This window comes from Hibiscus syriacus, unplaced genomic scaffold (genome assembly GCF_006381635.1).
Source record: "Hibiscus syriacus cultivar Baekdansim isolate YM2019G1 unplaced genomic scaffold, ASM638163v2 tig00003725_pilon, whole genome shotgun sequence".
In the NCBI taxonomy this organism is placed as follows: Eukaryota; Viridiplantae; Streptophyta; class Magnoliopsida; order Malvales; family Malvaceae; genus Hibiscus; species Hibiscus syriacus.
Window position 1 is genome coordinate 1,628,564 of NW_024061982.1, and position 18,601 is coordinate 1,647,164.

The 18,601-nt window shown below is 31.2% G+C and overlaps 1 pseudogene; it reads right to left on the bottom strand.

The window, feature by feature from the left end:
- Positions 1 to 6,922: 6,922 nt before the first annotated feature.
- LOC120183641 lies at positions 6,923 to 8,553 on the bottom strand (annotated as a pseudogene).
- Between the last annotated feature and the right edge of the window lie 10,048 nt (positions 8,554 to 18,601).

The following is an 18,601-nucleotide window of genomic DNA, read 5'->3' on the forward strand; positions in this document are numbered from 1 at the left end:
TTTGAGTGATTTTTTTTATAATTATGTGTGATTATAAGGTATTATTTATTTAGAATTTTTATAATTTATGATAATTCATACACACGATAGAGACACAACTATTGAACTCAAGTTCTTTAAGAGGAACAATATTTATTTTTACCATTGATGTCACTTCATAGATTCATTTTTGAGTAATTTTAAGTTTAAATTATTTGAATTTGTTAATCAAACTTTTAAATTAAATCATCTCAAGTTCATATCATTTTTGAAGTAATTATTTAATTTTTTTTTAATTTAGATCACTTAGAGTTTTAATCATCTCAAAGTTTTTGTTTTTTTTTTTTTTACTTTTATCAGATTTGTATCATAATTTTGACTCCAAAAATTAAAAGAAAATTGGTAATATACCGAGAAAAGTCTTACCAATTCTTTGATTATGAATAATAAAAAAAGAAAAATTCAATTTATATAAAATCAATCTAAAATAAGTCTACTCACGAAGAATAATTAAGAAAATAAAATTTTATTTATTTTATTTTTATGCAATTCAAGAAAGAAAAGAGTGATTTGAGTAATTGAAATACGCATTTGTTCTTAAGTTAATGCTCCAAATGATCTCCATATAAGTTAATTCATGAGAATAATTTTAACCAAGCAATTGGAAGGGAGACCAGCTCCCATCAACAAAGAACACAATAATCAGCAAGAAAAACTATACAATAAATTCAAAATGTCAACTTTTTTTGTATTTAATCAGGCAATTGATAGAAATATGAGCCCAAATCCGAAAACCAAAGGGACAGACGAAGAAACAAAACGATTTCACTTACATTGCATAGATAAACATGAATCAATATCTTATATATAAAGGTGATAAAGCAATCAATACAAATGGTGGCAGTGCCGCAGCTTCCTATATATTGTAATGATGTAATCAAACCATCTTTTGACTCTTTTGCTTAGTTTTTCCATCTCTTTCAGTGGTAATTAGTTTCCCACTTGGTCAACTTTTAGCATCCACGTTCATGGGAATGACAACGTCTCCATTATCATTCTCTTCAAGTTGCACTAAGGTGAAAGACAGGGGACCCCTTAAATGGGGCACCCCAACTCAATCAAATGCCAAAACATTGTCCAATTAAAGGGCAAGTTGACGGGTAGCAAAAGCTCAATCGTTCGATGTTTGTTTGAGAAGATGGTAATGGAATCTTTTGGGAAAAAACGAAAGGTATTTTAAAGGTGACAAAGATGATTCCTAGTTGGTCATTGTCAAGATCCTCATCAACTTGGGGTTGGCCGCGTGGGTGTAACAAGAATAATCAGTGGGGGACATAGAGTTGGCCATTCGCTTTCGGCAAGGGCTCATTTCCAGGCATGGTGTTGCCTTCAAAACTCACTCAGCATCGTTTGGTTGGTGTTATCTAAGATTATATGACGAGCATGTCAAAAACAAAGTCCTCCAAGGACACAAAAGAAACATTAGATTCAACTATATCACAACTATGCGTCTCTACCTTCAAACTCTAAACATTATTTTATTTTTATCTTCATCATCTTTCGCCAAAAATCAGCCATAGCAATACAGTTCCGAACAATAAAAATAAAACGAATACATCCAATCTGATTTGTAAACTTATCAAAGCTAGTGAAGGAATTCCAGAACATTCATAGTCACAATCTCAATAACCTATGACACTATAGTTTGTAAATCCAATTCCACAATCAATTCATATCACTTGTCTTTCTCGGATTAAATGGATAAGTCAAAGGTTGTTTTCATAGCAACCAGCCGTGCATGGTCCGAACAACTTACATAAATCTAATAAGAAAATACAGTACATCCAACAAAATTAAAATTAATCATCCATTTCGTAATCGGGCTTCTTTCAAAATTGAAAGAAAAACCTGAGATTTAAGGCCCATATCGGTCTCAAAGAGCTAACGATAAAGTAAGTAGAACAATATGCCTATAAGGCCGAAATCTATTGACCATTAGGATCTTGATTCGAGTCTCATTGAACCTTTTAATGACCCAGATATATGGGAGCAACTAGGCCAGCAAATGATTCTAATTATTTTATGGGAGCATATTTATTTTGTTAATTAAATTATATATATTAAATTCAATTGGGAGGGGGGGGTTTGCTTTATCTTTTAGGGTACTGTTTGGTGGTAAAGATAAATATAAGAAGTATGGCGGCCTTTGGTTATGAAATCCTCAGGCTATTGTTTCAGTAGCTGGCGTTGCTGTAGGCTGCAGTGCATGCAATGAGCATAGCTTTTACATGCAAACAGAGACTATCTTTTTTCTTCATAGATAATCTCAACGATTTGCCTTCCTCATGAAACAAAAACAGAGTTATAGGACCACAAAATTTGCAGCAGTAGAGTCGCATGCCGCGCCCACCATGCGTCATATGCCAAAACCCTTTGTTCACAACCTATATTTTCCCCTACATGCTACTGTTTTGGACGCTACTGGCCTTTGTTTCTTCTTCCCCCTCCCATAATAAGGATAATGATAAAATACATCTCAAGTCACCCAATTATTAGTCAAGTTACAAAACTGTCAATTTTAAAAAAGTCATAATCAAGTCACTCCATTGAAAATAAAACCAACGTTCAACGAGACTTGATATAATAATACTTTCAATCTCTAAAATTTATACATTCTATCATTCTTAGGCACGTTCTAGCAGTGATTTATATTGATTTTATTGTATTTTTAGAGTTGGATTTGCTTTTCACAATTTTTTTAGTATTTTTAGAGTTGGATTTTTTATATATGATTTAACATTCAATCAAGTGTCAAGGAAAAGATGATGAATGATGAAGAGAAAGCAATCTGGGAGAAGAACAAGCAATTTGAGGGAAGGATAAGATTATAATATTTTTAAATTAGATGACTCCTTTATAATCTGGATAATAATTGAATGAGCTGCGATATATTTTACACAAAGAATAAACAGAACCGACCATCTCTTTTTGGTGCAGTGGATTCAATATTAGGGAAGTTTCCGTAATGACTATCCAGCTCAGTTGGTAAAGCACAAGGTTCTTAATCTTGAGGTCGTGGGATCGAGTTCCATGGAGGGCATTTCATAATTTGGAGGTCTCTTACGAAAGCTGCTCTCAACCTAGTGTTGGGGGTAGCCTACTATCTTACCTCCCCTTACCCTATTACATAAGGGAACAAGGGACAGCCATTTTTTTTCCATAATGAAATATAGCAGCGCTGTGGCTGTTGACGATCAGCGATTACCCCAATCTTATTGTTAGCTTTGGTCAGGTAATGGGCCTTTTCGTTTTACTCAAAATACACACACCTATGCCCTTACCTATCATTTATCTTCTCTCTCAAACAGGATGGATAGAAAACAAAGCGTCTTTTCTGATTTAATTCTTGCCCCTAAACCAGAGATCATGATTAAGCTGGATAATCATTAACCAATTCATCCATCCTGCTTTCTAATTATGCCAATTAAGAGACGGACATGGATGAACAGAAGGGAGGCGGATAGAATTATCATTCCTTTAAAAAATTTAAATTATTATATATTTTAGATATTTTCTTAATTAGATCACTCATATCCTAAAATATTTTTTTCCGGGCTTATGGGTGCAACGGAAATCTTATGAATGAAGAACTAGGTACCATATTCTTGGGATGCATCTAATTCATGATGATGAGAGTCAGCTCCAAGTCGTGTCAATGAGCTACCAAAGCATGCGAATATCATCTCAGGCTGGTGTCATTCACTAGGATCAACGTTACAAAAATTTCCCATCCCACAAAAGGTTAATCACTAAAAATGAATTTGATCACCTATCCAATCCAATCATATACTATTTCTTAATTAAAATAAATGTTAGGATGTTATTGTATATAAAAGTTATATCATATTTTAAAATTTTAATTAAAAAATAAATATTTAAATTATACTTCTTGTTTATATCAAGTATTTAAAGTCTTTTGTAAAGTGTGTGTCTAATGTTTGTTTCGTTATTATTTAAGGTGTTTAAAGTTTTATTTTATTATCATTTTAAGACCATCCCTTCAATGACATTTAAAAAGTTCGTTAATTGATGATTACTTGACACATGACATTAATTTATCATTAATATTAATTAAAAATACTAAATTTTAAGGTTTCGATAAAAAAATCTAATTTTTTAATTTCTCAAATCTCTAACCCTTAATCCTTAAATTCCCTTAAAAATCAAAGATCAAGCGATGGTTGGAGGTTCATGCGGCTCAACATTAGTTCATACAGCAGTATAGTTGTGCCGATGACGACGCTTGTTGTAAAAAATAATTTTATACGATGAGATTTAGGGACGATATGCGACGATAAAGGTTGACCTCCGCTCAGTGGGAGTAAAGTGATAGAAGGGACTACTGGTGGTGATTTATTAAACAACACATAAAATTTATAGATTTAGAGAATTTTAGATAATTTAAGGATTTTAGGGTTTTTTAGAAAATTAATATTTCAAGATTTTCAAGTAATAAAATTCCAAAAAACTAAAAAATATTACGTGTGTCGAACACTAATTAAATAATATCTTTAGCAAACGTGAATGATCATGCACCTTAAATAATAACTTTAAAAACATTAAATTTCTATTTTAATAAAAAATTAGAACCTAATAATTATTCTCGAGTCTCCGTCAACTCCAATGGATCATTAAAATTCTACATGTGCGTCGTGATGGTAACAAGATCGCCGATGCTTTAGCGAAAAGTGTTAGGAATAATAGTTTGTGTCCTATTCTCTTTACTGATCCACCTGCTGCTTTATTGCCTTCAATACAGATGACATTGTTGAAGATCATCAGCGATTTAGCTTCATCTTTCTTGCGGTTGGTTAGAGCTGCTCTCCTTTGCTTTTTCATTTGTTTTCCTTGTATTGATATTATTATGTGTACTTTTTCCCTCCTACTAGATTTAGGAGGAATTTTCAACGAGACATATAATATTATCTTCCCTTTGTATGTTTCGGTTTTGAATATATATCTTTTACCAAAAAAAAAAAAGAGGTATAATTTGATCACTAATTTCTTTTTAATTAAGTCCATTTTAAAAGATATACATATATTGTATCTTTATTATAATGCAATCTTTAACCGATACTAAGTAGTGAGTTTTTTTAAGATAAATGATTATAGTGTTATATTAAACCTAAAAAACATTTGGACAAAATCTATGAGGATATATAATTCTTAAGAATGCAGCAAAAAACCTAAAAGAAAAAAAAAATTAACGATGATAGCAAAGATGTAATAACTTCATTAATAGAGTCATATCCATTATAGATCAAATTGGCTTCAAAGACAATAAATTAATTAAAATTAATTGATAACAGGTAGCCACTTGTAAAAATGCCAAATTCATAATTTTATTTGTCAATGAATTGAATTGGTAAAATAATTCTAGGGCACATAATCAATTTAGTTTGGCAGCTTTTATGGTTAGGAAATGACCTTGGGATCTAAAACCACTGATCATAAATATTTCGTGTTATTAAGGTAAAGGAAGGGGCACCCTTCCCTTTATATTAAATTCCGTACATTGCCTTGCCTGATTGAATTTTGCAAATTAATGGTACTAGTACATTAACTAAGATCTATGATATTGCATTAAATAACAATTTTATTTAAACACTTTCAAAAACCTAAAATATTATTATAATAATCTAAAAAATTGAAGTTAATCTAAGCAATATGATGCATTTATTTAAGCATTATGCCCATCTTATTATCCCAACAAATACCATGATTTTTTTATTGTTCTTGTTCTTTTCCCTATGAAAATATATGGAGGAAAAGATCTTCCATTCAAGGATGGATCGAGGTTCGTGGGACGGTTGAAGATATTTATCCTTTTAAAAAATTTAAATTATTATATATTTTAAATATATTTTATTAATAATATGTTTACATTATCCTATAATTTTCTAAATTTATTCTCCTTTAAAATTTTAGAAGATCTTCGCCTAACATAAACTTATGCATCTGTTGATACTTCTATTGGCATTCATGCTAACCTTGCTTATCTTCTATAAAACCCTAACTGAAACTTATTAAAGGAACGAAAACAACATCGACATAAGAAGAGTTGGTAGTTTAAAAGATGTGCAATATCTTCAAGATCCAATGATCAGAGCACATGTTTTAGAATCAGAAGCTACAAATCTTAGAAAAGTTACTTGAGCTTTGAGTTTCTTGTGTTCTTCTCCATGTGATAATTCTAGAAGTCTACCCAACAGAAGCATCTCTATAGATATCCATTAACACCTTACGTACCTTAGCCTACCATCATCAGTCTCAGACTATAAATCACATGCATATGATTGCAGTGAAGCATTAAAATTTATCAGGAAAGGTATGCTTTCCATTAGAGGGTCATAACCCCATGCACGTCCTATTCAACTGGCTCAATTTTGAATTCTTTTCCAGAGATAAATGGCTGATATAAATGCTTAATACGTTTATACGTATAGAAAACATGTGAATGTATGCAAAAATATATACAACGGTGGATCCACATTTCTAGAAGATAAGTACATGTTTATTTTGAAATTCAATTTTTCTTCAATTAATTACCTATTTTATGGATAGTGTCAACCTTAAAATTTTATTTGTATCAATCTATTCAAAACTTTATAGTGTTAACATGTGTATTCACTCTTAAAAATATTTATGAATCCGCAACATGTACATACTTAAATTAAAGAGAAAGGGTTTTGATAACTCTTCGTGTCTGCACTACACGAAACTTAATTTTCTCGTTCCATTCCTTTGCAAGCAGATTCAAGATGAATCAACAACCCAACAAAGCAAGCAAGAAACAAAAAATAAAGCGCACATCCACATGCTAAACTAATTTTGCACCCTCAAATCGAAACAAAAAATAAATAAAAGTAAACGAGTGCTACTCATCGATCGTATAAAAAAGTTATTGAAAATCTAAATTGAAATTAGAAAACAAAAACCAACATCCCCCAATTCATATGTATCCTCAGTTTCTATTCTTATTTAAATTATATGCTGTCTAGTTCGGTGAGTGTTAACATTTAACATACTAGTAGCTACTGAAAAACACCAATAATTAAACGATGAATCTGACAAGTGAAAGGTTTCTGTTAAAAGGAATGATCTTCTACACCGAGAGAGAGAGAGAGAAATTGGCCCGTAAATCAAGACCTTGGAGGTGAGAAGAAATGCGTACCAGCAATGAAAGCGTTGAGTGGAGCAGGGTAGACCGAAGGGTCAAGCATATTCGTGCCTGGAATGCTCGAAGTAGAAGCTGGGGTCGTCGTGGTTGCTGCTGTAGTAGCAGCTGCTGTCATTAGATTAAGTTGCTGAGAGCTTTCACCGCCACCGGTGTAAAGATTTTCGGGGCCTTGATCGTAGAGAATTCCTTTGAACACATGTCCAGCGATGTTCACGGCCGTTTGATAAGCGAACTCCTCGTCTACGTCGTCTATAGCGCTTACTTTCACACTGCGGAACACTGCTTGTGAACTCACTTCGGGAGGGAATTGGCCCAGTTCCAACCCTAATTTTTTCATAGTGTAAAAAACTTAACAAAGCGAAGTTAATAAAATGAAAAGAAAAGCAGAAAGAGAGACTTTCTTTGAATTATTTCCGAATATTTTGGGAATTCTTCGTCAGTTTTACCAGCAAACAGTGGCGGAAATAATGGAAAAGAAGAATAAAAGAAAAGAAAAAGTAGCAGGTAAGTGGTCGGGTGACTATGGAGGTGGACTTGCTCACACGCAAATGATACGGTCTTAAGGGAATCGATTCCTCAAAAATATTACTACAAGAAATTAAAGTTGTCTAGCTTAAGTTAGCAACACAGGGTTCTTGAAAATTCACCATCCTAGACCTATATCTAGGATAATTTCATTTCAAAGGAACCCATTAATCTTTCTTTGATTCTTCATCTTTGTTTGTATTGTAAACTACAAGTTTTACCTGATGTGGTGGGGGATAACGAGTGCACGCAAGAGAGGGAACAACTTGATTCTCTCTCTGCCTTTTGGGGATCTCTCCTCGAAACTGTTGCTGTTGTTGATTTTGCTGGTGTGCTGTGGCTGTGCTTGTTGCAAAGCAGCGAGTTGTTGTTGCCTCTCCCGCCTTTTAGCAGCAGGAACCCAAGTACTCTTGACGTGCGTTTGGCACTGAAACCCTCCGTTTTTGCAACAAGTCCTGCATCTCAAATGAGCACAATCTTTCTTAGCTTGGTTCCCACAATCCTGGCAGTTCATCCCTCCTTGTCTCATGACCGTGAACCCTGCTGATCTCGAAGACGACTCATCGGATAAGTTAAACCCAGTGGTTCTTCGACTGGTACCCGCTCCAAACGAGTAGTTGTTTATGTTTTGCTGTTGTTGGTAATAATACTGCGGCCATATCTCAAACCCTTTGTTGTTGTTGTAGATCTCCTCGTTTCTATACAAATATAGACTCTCTTCTTTATGTTCTCCTTCTTGTCTGTTGGCAGCTGCTGCTACTCCTTCGTCTGCCTAGATAGAATAAGCCGGCCATTTGTTACACCCGAAATCTGAAAGCCTCCTCAATTGGGCCAAAAATCCATAGCAGAAACACCCTATTTAGTGTCTCCCACTCTCACCCACCCAGATCACTATCGTGCTGAGCTGGTGTTTCAATGGAGGAAGCTTTTTCTGGTGAGTTTTAAAGACCACTGTTAGTCTATGAGTGTTTCGTTTAGACCCGATCTTTGTTGTTTCTGACCTCTGGAGCGCCTAGATTTTTAAGTACAGAGCCTGTTTTTTCTTCTACGATTTTTGGCTATATTTTTTAGAGGTTAAAAATGAAAAATACTTGAGATTTTTGTTTTAGGGCTAAATAAAATAAACTAAACAAGGATGGTTTTCTCTATCCTTTCAGTTCTTGGCAATAATGGCACGGAATTTAAGCCCCTGCAACGCCGCCATGAGAACTGCCCTCCGTTCTCTGCTACACATTCCACTCATTTATATAAAAAAACTAAAAACCACCCCTCTCCCCTCTTCTAAATTATACCAAAAATCAGAAGTCTAATTTTGATTTTAATATAATTCATTTTTAAAATAGGTATATAAATGGTGTTAGTGATAAACTACACCATTTAAAATACTATTAGAATACATTCAAAGCAATTATAAAAAAAATAATGGTGAAGGAATAAAGACAATCGAATGAGTAAAACATACCTAAAAAATCTTGAGAGTATATAAAAAGAACGAATTAAAAACCAATCTCCTTAGTCGCAGTCATGTCCTATCATTACAAGAAGATTGAGGGATGACAAAAGATTAAACGTCGAAAAGAATTTTGACCAGATAAAGAAAAAACACGATAAAAATTGATATCATTATCCAGACAAACACTTATCTATTTATTTATATATATATAACTTTTTCAATTATTACAAATTAAAATAAAACAATGATAAAAATCACAAATAAAAAAATAGAATCAACATATATTTATGGTGAAATCTTAGACAGAAAAAACATAAAAGATTAAAGATTTTAGTGTATCAACATTTATATAAAAAGTATAAAAATTGTATCGTTTTACATCCTTCACAAATTTCATCTTTCTTTTTCTTATTTCTTCATCAGATTAGATCATAAAACTTTAAATGGAAACATAAGTAGTTTAAGTTATGATCTCTAGTAATAAATTTTAATTTATTACATTTACTGTTGATATTGAGGGTGGTGATTTGTTCTTTGCTGTAAGGTTTTAAATTAATTAACCTAAAACTCTGCTAAAATCTCCATTTTTGTCGAGAAAGGAGAAAAGAAAAGAGATAGGGATTGAGAGAAATGGGTGTGGGAAGTTCACTACAGTTCTCTTCCAGTTTCAATAAATCCAATCAACTAAAGCTTTGAATCTCAACCATTTCTTTTTCATCGAGCGGTTCCATTTTCCTCCACGTGGCACGACATAAACTTTCCATTATTCGTCTCCTGCACCCGGAAAACCGCACGTACTTTTTCTGACCTTGTAATTGAGATTGATTTTATTTTTTCCTTTTTTCTTTTGAAATTTATTTAATTGATATCCATACGCATGAATTATGAATCATTTAATATTTAAATATATTACATTATTAAATTAAAAAATCACTAAGATAGTAACATCGGCCAATATTAATTTGGGTAAACTATGTATAGTACCCCAACTATCATTTTGCTTTCAATTTGATAACTTAACTATTTTTTGTTTCAAAATTATACTTAACGTTTAGTTTGTTTTCATTTTTTCAACCACTTTAAAAAATTAACAGTGATGAGTATGTGTCATCATTAAATACCAGTCATAATTAAAAAAATAAAACATATCTACTATTACGTTCTTCCCAAACACCATAAAGATAACCAGACCAAGCAAGTTTAAGAATGCAAACCAAAAAAAAAACATATCACGTGGATTTTTTGTTAATTTTTAATGGTCAATGACCAATATGAAATCATATAAAACCAAATTAAATGTTAGATATAAATTTAAAAAAAAAGTTGAGTGACAAAAAAACAAAAAAAAAGTAATAATTGAGGTACTAAACATGTAGTTTACCCAATCAATATTGTCTTTTGAAAAAATAAATAATCATTCCGAGATTGTTTTCTTCCACTTGTTTTTTTGGGGTTTTTTAATTATTTAATAGATAAAACACCAATAATTATAAATAAATTACATTATTTTCTATCTATTATATTCCAATTGATTTAAAACAAGGTTTGTTATTTTAAATATATATTTTGTATTTAATAGAATGTTTTTTCTTAAATGAAGTAAAATATGAATTCCATGCTTGACCATTTCTTTTCGCATGTTTCGTTTTGATGTTATAATTAAATTCTATGAATACACAAAAATAAAGTGGGTACACGCATAAATAAATGAAAAAAACGTGCTGGAAATTTTGTAATAACCCTTTTAATTTAGATCACACCATAATTTTTTTAATTAGTACGAGGTTATTATAAAATAGTATTTATTTAAAATTTCTATAATCAATTGATAATTTATACACATTCTATATACAACTACTAAACTCAAACGTTTAAAAAAATCAACTTTTTATACCATTAAGACGACTTGTTAGGTTCGATTCACAACATATATATTATAATTGTTCGACCTACTTTTATCATACGTGTTTATAGGAAAATAAGTTGTGAAAAGCAAACAAAGACTACAATTTCACAAACTAGTATATTATATAATTATATTGAACACTTTTACATCGACATTCACACAAATTAGGAAAAATCGTTTGTTAGCTACTATTTCATGTCATGCGTACATGTATTATGGAGGTTGATGGAAGGCATGGATATATTTTGTCACATACGTTCCCATCTGCCTTTGTAATAGTATTTTTTACGGCGATTTGACCTAACTGACCTTTCTTTTAAAAATTCACCCCTTTAAACCCGTGAACAATATTTCTCGAAAGCACATTTTAGGTTGAGGTAGCACATTTTAGGCTAAGGTGTTATTATTATATTTTATAATATTATTTTTTTATTAAAATAATGTTTATATAATTATTATTTAAATTAGTTAATTAATTATTTTTTGTACTAATTATATTTTTTGTCCGCAGTTATAATGGAAAGTGAAATGTTGTTGCGATTAGATGCAAACCATATCTCCAGACATTTTAGTGATATGGTGATATTTTTTGTAATTAATGTTAATATTTATTATTTTAATTTAGATTTATAATGAATTTATATTAATTATAAATTTTTATAATGCATATATTTAGGAAACTGATCGTATTTTACAACTTTTATTAAAAACCCACGTATACCGACACCGGAACGTATTTTGCCATATTTGTCTTCTGCTGGGTTCGGGTATATTGCAACAATTATTGGCGGTTGCAAACTCGAACATGTCCTAATTTCTGCATTGATTGAGAGGTGGAGGCCCGAGACACACACATTTCATCTTCCATGTGGAGAGGCTACAATTACGTTGGAGGATGTCTCTATGCATCTGGGGTTTCCCATCGATGGGAATATTATGTGTGGTATAGCGGATGGTGATTGGCAGTCAATGTGCATGGAGTATCTTGGAGTTGCTCCACCAGAGTTTAATGGAGGTAGAATAGCTTTATCATGGTTGAAAGCTAATTTTGAAGTTCTGAATGAAAATGCTTCAGATGATAAAGTAAAGGCATGTGCTCGGGCTTATATTCTACGAATTATTGGAGGAATATTGATGCCCGACAAATCTCGCAATCAGGTGCATTGTATGTGGTTGCGGCATCTGATTGATTTTAATGAAGCTAGAAGATATAGTTGGGGCGCTGCAGTTTTAGCATTTCTTTTTAGAGAAATGTGTCGTGCGACAAATTATAAGAAAACTGCTATCGGTGCATGTCTCCTGCTTCTGCAATCATGGGCGTGGTTCCGTATGCCCTTTCTTATGTCCGATCGTCAATGAACCATATGTATTCCCCTTATTATTTAGGTAATTTTCAAACTAATTTTTGATTTAAATATTTTTAATTAAATAGGGTGATATTTAGTTTATATTATATTCATAGGTGGTCGATGAAAAGAAAGAACCATAGAGATATACCTACTGGATTAGAGGAAATCCGTTTACTTATTGATACAAAAGCTGGATCTGAGGTATGTTTTGAAATTCGTTTAAATATGAATATTTTAATTTAAAATGTTAGATATAATTAGAATATTATATTTATTTGAATTGTACATTTATATTTCAGTTTCAGTGGAAACCTTATGCGAGCGATGAAGTAAAGGCTTACATTCTACCCCACCTGAGTGGGTAATTAGAGGTTTTGGGTGTCTATTGTACCTCTTATATGTTATGCTATTATTGAGTGACATCTAGTTGATCGCGTGCTCTGTCAGTTTGGTTGTACGCAATATATTCCTGGAACACCTAGGAATTTAGATGACATGCATAACATCGATAGACGAGGCAAGAAAGATGTTAACTAGGTGTTGAGACACAGATATTGGATTGCGCTTTGGGAGAACCAGTATGCACAGTTGGCCCCTCGACAATTTTACACTGAAACTGGTCATATGGTTACGGATAACTATATTGACTGATTTAATGAAAATAGAAAGTCTTTTCTACTTTCGGCTGAAGCACGAGGGGTTAACATTCCTAGGCGCAGAGAGAGACGTCCATCGTCTCAATATCATCGTCCCCCGACTCATGGACGGAGAGAATGCGCTACCGATTCTGCATCAGTCCCACCACAACATCCCTATCCACTGATGATGATGCCCAACCCTCCATTTCAGATGTCATCTCCTCAGGGGTATATGCCAAGCCCACCAGTTTATATGTCATCTCCGCAGGGTTACATTCCTAACCCTCAGGGTTACATTCCTAGCCCTCAGGGTTACATTCCTAGCCCGATAGGTTATATGCCTAGCCCGATAGGTTATATGCCTAGCCCGCAGGGTTTTATGACACCATATGGAGGTGCATATACAGGTATGTTTAATGATCCAACATATGGTTCATATGCATCTTATTTGGCTGATGGTCCTTCTCCACAGACACCTCAATCTCCATCTGGATCACAGACATCGATGCCAATGTTTTCACACTTTTCTCAATTTTCTATGACCGGTGGGTTTGTTAGTAGCACTCTTCCAGGGTTATTATTTTATACAGGCCCTTCAACGTCATCTACAACACCAGCCGAAGAAAATGCTGATGATGATGATGATAGTGAAGATGAGGAGACTGAAGAACAAGTTCCACGAAGAAATCCTCAGCGAAATAGACAACCACCGCCATGTGGAACTCATTCGAGAAGACGACATCGGTGATCCAGTTGTATTTTAATGTTATTTAAATAGTTATATTTCATAAATTTATGTAATTTGGTTATGTTATTTAAATGTTTCATTGTTGTTAGAACAATATTTTTAATGTTATTTTTTATTCAAATTTAACATTAAATGTTTTTAATATACAAATTATAGTATTCTATATTTAACATTAAATTCAACTTAATATTCCAATTGTATTCAAAATTAAAAGTTATATTCCAATTATAATTCATAGTACTTAAATTCAAATTAAATTTATCCATACGTATGATTTTATTGATAACATATACATTGAAACATATACATTAAAACCAACTTATCACTTCATATTTATTCGTAAAAACATGTTGATGCTCATTCCATACAATTTCATGCTCACAACTAACTTATCATTTCACATTTATTCAGTTTATCCATAACATTTTATCCAATATATTCAAACAACCAACTGATCACTTCACATTTATTCAATTTATCCATAACATTTTATCCAATATATTCAAACAACCAACTGATCACTTCACATTTATTCAATTTATCCATAACATTTTATCCAATTTATTCATAACATTTTATCCAATTTATTCAAACTTCACATAACGTTTTAGTTTAAGTTACTTCACATCCAATTTCACATGAGTGACATAATAGGGCAATGATAACATATTCTCTGACAAAATAATAGAAGACGCACCCCCGACAATGATAACATATATTCAAACATGTTGGTTACAAATTTTTCTCGCACCCGTGAATTGTTTCGTGTAACCGAAATGCCACGTCCGCTGCAAGGGATTGAAGCTAACTCTTTAAGAGTTAATCTGCAAGAGAGATGGTGCGATTGTGGTTTCTTTCAAGAACTCAAATATACATGCTCTCATGTAATTACAACTTACTCACATTCACATTTGGACTACATAAATTATGTTGATCCCGTATACCACCTTTCACAAGTATTCAAGGTATATGAATTTGAGTTTCCGCCCATAGGTAATGAAAGAGACCCATATGAGATTCAAACTTGGCTTACAATTGTACCAGATACGTTGCTATTGAGGGACTCAAGTCGTCCAAAATCTACTAGAATACATTGTGATATGGATATTCGGGAGAAGTCAACAGAACAAAAATGATGTGGCCATTGTAGAAACATCGGACACAATAGAAAAAAATGTCTAGCTCTGTTATCAGCACATAACCGTTAACCTTTATGTAATTAATATTCTATTTAAATGAATGTTTTTGTTTATAATATTAAATGTAATTGCATTTTCTATAATTTCCCAATGTATGTACACCTAAATAAATTTTATTTTAAAAAAAACTTATTATTTAAAATTTATTTTATGATATTTGATTAATATTATATAAATTATTTATATTGTAATTTTATAAAATGATTAATTATATTTATTTAATATAATAGTTAATATTATTTATTATAAAAAATTATTATTAATTTTAAAATATTAAAATAATTCCACCTTCTAAGTAGAGAAAAATTATATAAACAAATTAAAGTTAAAAAAAGAATGTATACGATCACACATTTCATGTTCTGATTCGAGAATTAAATTTAATAAATTAAATTAAAATTAAGACTAAATTGATAAAATATGTAAGTACTGAAAATTAAAATATGTAAGTATTGAAGATTGACAACATTTAAATAATTAAATGATAAAATTAATAAATCGATAATCAAAATAAAAAAATTATAGATATATAATCGTACAATTATAACCGAAACACTTTTTATAAAATCTTTATTATTAATAATTTATAATAACAATAAATATAAAATCTTTATTATTAAAAAAAACCAGCGTGACATCTGACTCAGCAGAACCTACGTAAAGCGCGTCCCTGGGGATGCGCCTTTGTGCCACCTCAGCCGAAAGGGTACTACTTCGAAAAATATTGGTCAACGGGTATTATAACGGGAGAATTTAAAAAAAAAAGGTCAGTTAGGTCAAATCGCCATCTTTTATCACCTTTTATCTTTTCTTATTTATATATATTTATAACTTTCTAATATAATTATAAGATAATATATGTTTAGAAATATTCTTAATCCTCAATAATATATACATACTTTATAGATATAACTACTAAAACTCAAAATCTTTAAAAAAAACTAACACTTTCTTTTACATCTGAAATCTCTTTATAAATTCCAATTTCCTTTTATTAAAATTTTCTATCAGGCTACTTCCTGTGAGTAATTGTTTTACTTTAATCATTTTAGTCTTAATAACTTTGAAATTTTAAAACTATTTTAGTTTTGATGTAAACTTTAAGTATGTCGAGTTAAAATATATTAATTTATGTATTATATAAATTACATATATAGTTTATATTAATTCAATTAATCATATAATGTAATCATATTATTTTTAAATCGTTTGAGTTAAGATTAAAATCTTAAAATAAAATTGGTTATCTCCCAGGTTTCAAAACTTTACCCTAATTAATCTGAATCGACTCGTGTCATACACCTGATTTTGATGGGTGAGTCTCCCAATAAAATTTTTATACATATATAATACCTTAAAGTCAAGTGATTAAACTTGCAATTTGTATATAGTATATAAACTTATAATAAAATTTGACAGAGATTATTTAATTCTATGTAAATAAATATTATTAGAGTAAAATACATAAATAATCATTAAATTAGGTTGAAATATTTTTTTTATTTTTGTCATTGAAGTTAAAAAATTACCATTAAACTTTTCAAAAAGTTATAAAATAATATATACTTTAATAAACTATTATAAAATGATTATTAACATTTTTGAACTGTTACAAAATAGTCCTAATACATATCTAATTTTATCATTATTTTACAACGTGCAATGATTATTTTGTTACAATTTGATAAGTTTAATCATTATTTTATAATTTTCAAAGCTTTAATAATTGGATTGATCATTTTAACAAAATTTAGTAATCATTTGTGTACTTAATTCTAACTATTAATATATTCTATTTTAAAATGATTCAGATATTACCATATTTACATTCAATGAATGAAAAACCTAAAATCGTCAAGTACAATGAATATCTATTTGCTTTATTTTATTTTTGACCAATAGTCTATTATTAGGTAGATTAAACTAGTAAATAAATTATCATGCCTAACTGGCAAGGAAATGACTCCTCTAACCCCTAGATCGAAGTGACATCATCATAACTATCGAACAATCATGTGGGGGCAGCGTGAAATTAGCGACCACTAATTTGTTGTTTTTAATAGTAATTAAGTATACTAATATTAATTATTAAGTCAGGGTACGGACGGCGCCTTTGCCCACTTTCGTACACCATAGGCGCTTGACAAACAGGCTTTCCCATACCTTATATTTTCTTGAATTAATGTAAAAATAAGTGATTAAATTAGAAAGTATCACGTGCGGCAGTCTTAATATATAGTTAAAAAAGGTGATATCGATTTTATTATTATTATTTTAATAAAATCGGTAAAAAATTACTGAAATATTTTTATCGATTTTATTATTATAGACGCTTTATCTGGTTTGGTTAAAGCGCTACCTAAAACATTATTTTTTTCTACCGGTTTTATTATTATTGGGCATTTTACCGAAAATGTTAAAAACTTTGATATTTTAGGTAGAAATAATAATGTTTCCGGTAATTGTTTACCGAAAATGTTAAAAACAATAATAACAAAACCGATAACGTCTTTTCTTAACCGTATATTAAAGATGTCGCACTATAAAATTTTCCGTTTAAATTAATTTGTTGATCAAACTATATTCAAAGTTTTAATCACCATTTTCCAACCCTATTATTATTATTAAAAATAAAAAATTATTTTATTATTACAAAATACCCAAAATCTAAATCCATTTACAAGCCCAAACCAAACTCACACCCGAGCCCAAACTAAAAGAATCCCTAGCCCAGTACCTTTACCTAACCCTAACCCTAACCCTAATCTCACTTATCCTTAGCTGTCGTCGTCGGAGTTGAGATCCCAGCCACTGACGTCGCCGCCCATCTTCCGCAAGGCTGGCTATCTTCACTGTTCCACCATCATCATCTCAACAACACAACAAAAGCAAAAAATTAAATCCAATCCAATCAAACCCCGGAAAATTCAGGGCATTAAATGGCTCAAAATCATCACACACAGTGATGGCAGTAGATTAGATTTGATTTGTAATATTTTATCTATGTAATCCTGGGTATAAAAACTCGAAAAGTGTAAAAAAGGGATTTTTCATTCATTTTTGAAAGCAATAGAAGAGTATGATAAGTCCTTCGGCAGGATGTTTTCACATGATTTTCAAAAAAATGAGAAAGCGATTTCCAAAAATTCTCATTTAAACATTTTCTGAAAACTGATTTTTTTAAAAAGGTACGAAAACAATTTACAAAGTTTCTTACTTAGCAAATCCTTCGAGCCATCAGTAAGTCTTTCAAGCATGATAAATCCTTAGGGTCATCTATAAGCCTTTCGAGCAAGATGATAAGTCCTTCGGGCCATCTATAAGACCTTTGGGCATGATGTTTCCAAATGATTTTCGAAAAATGAGAAAGCGGTTTCCAAAGTTTCTCATTTAAATCTTTCTGAAAATTGATTTTTTTGAAAAGAAGAAAATGATTTCCAAAGTTTCTTTTAGTAAGTCCTTCGGACCATCATTAAGTCTTTTAAGCATGATGCATAAATCTTTTGGGTCATCTATAAGCCTTTCGAGCAAGATGATAAGTCATTCGGGCCATCTATAAAACCT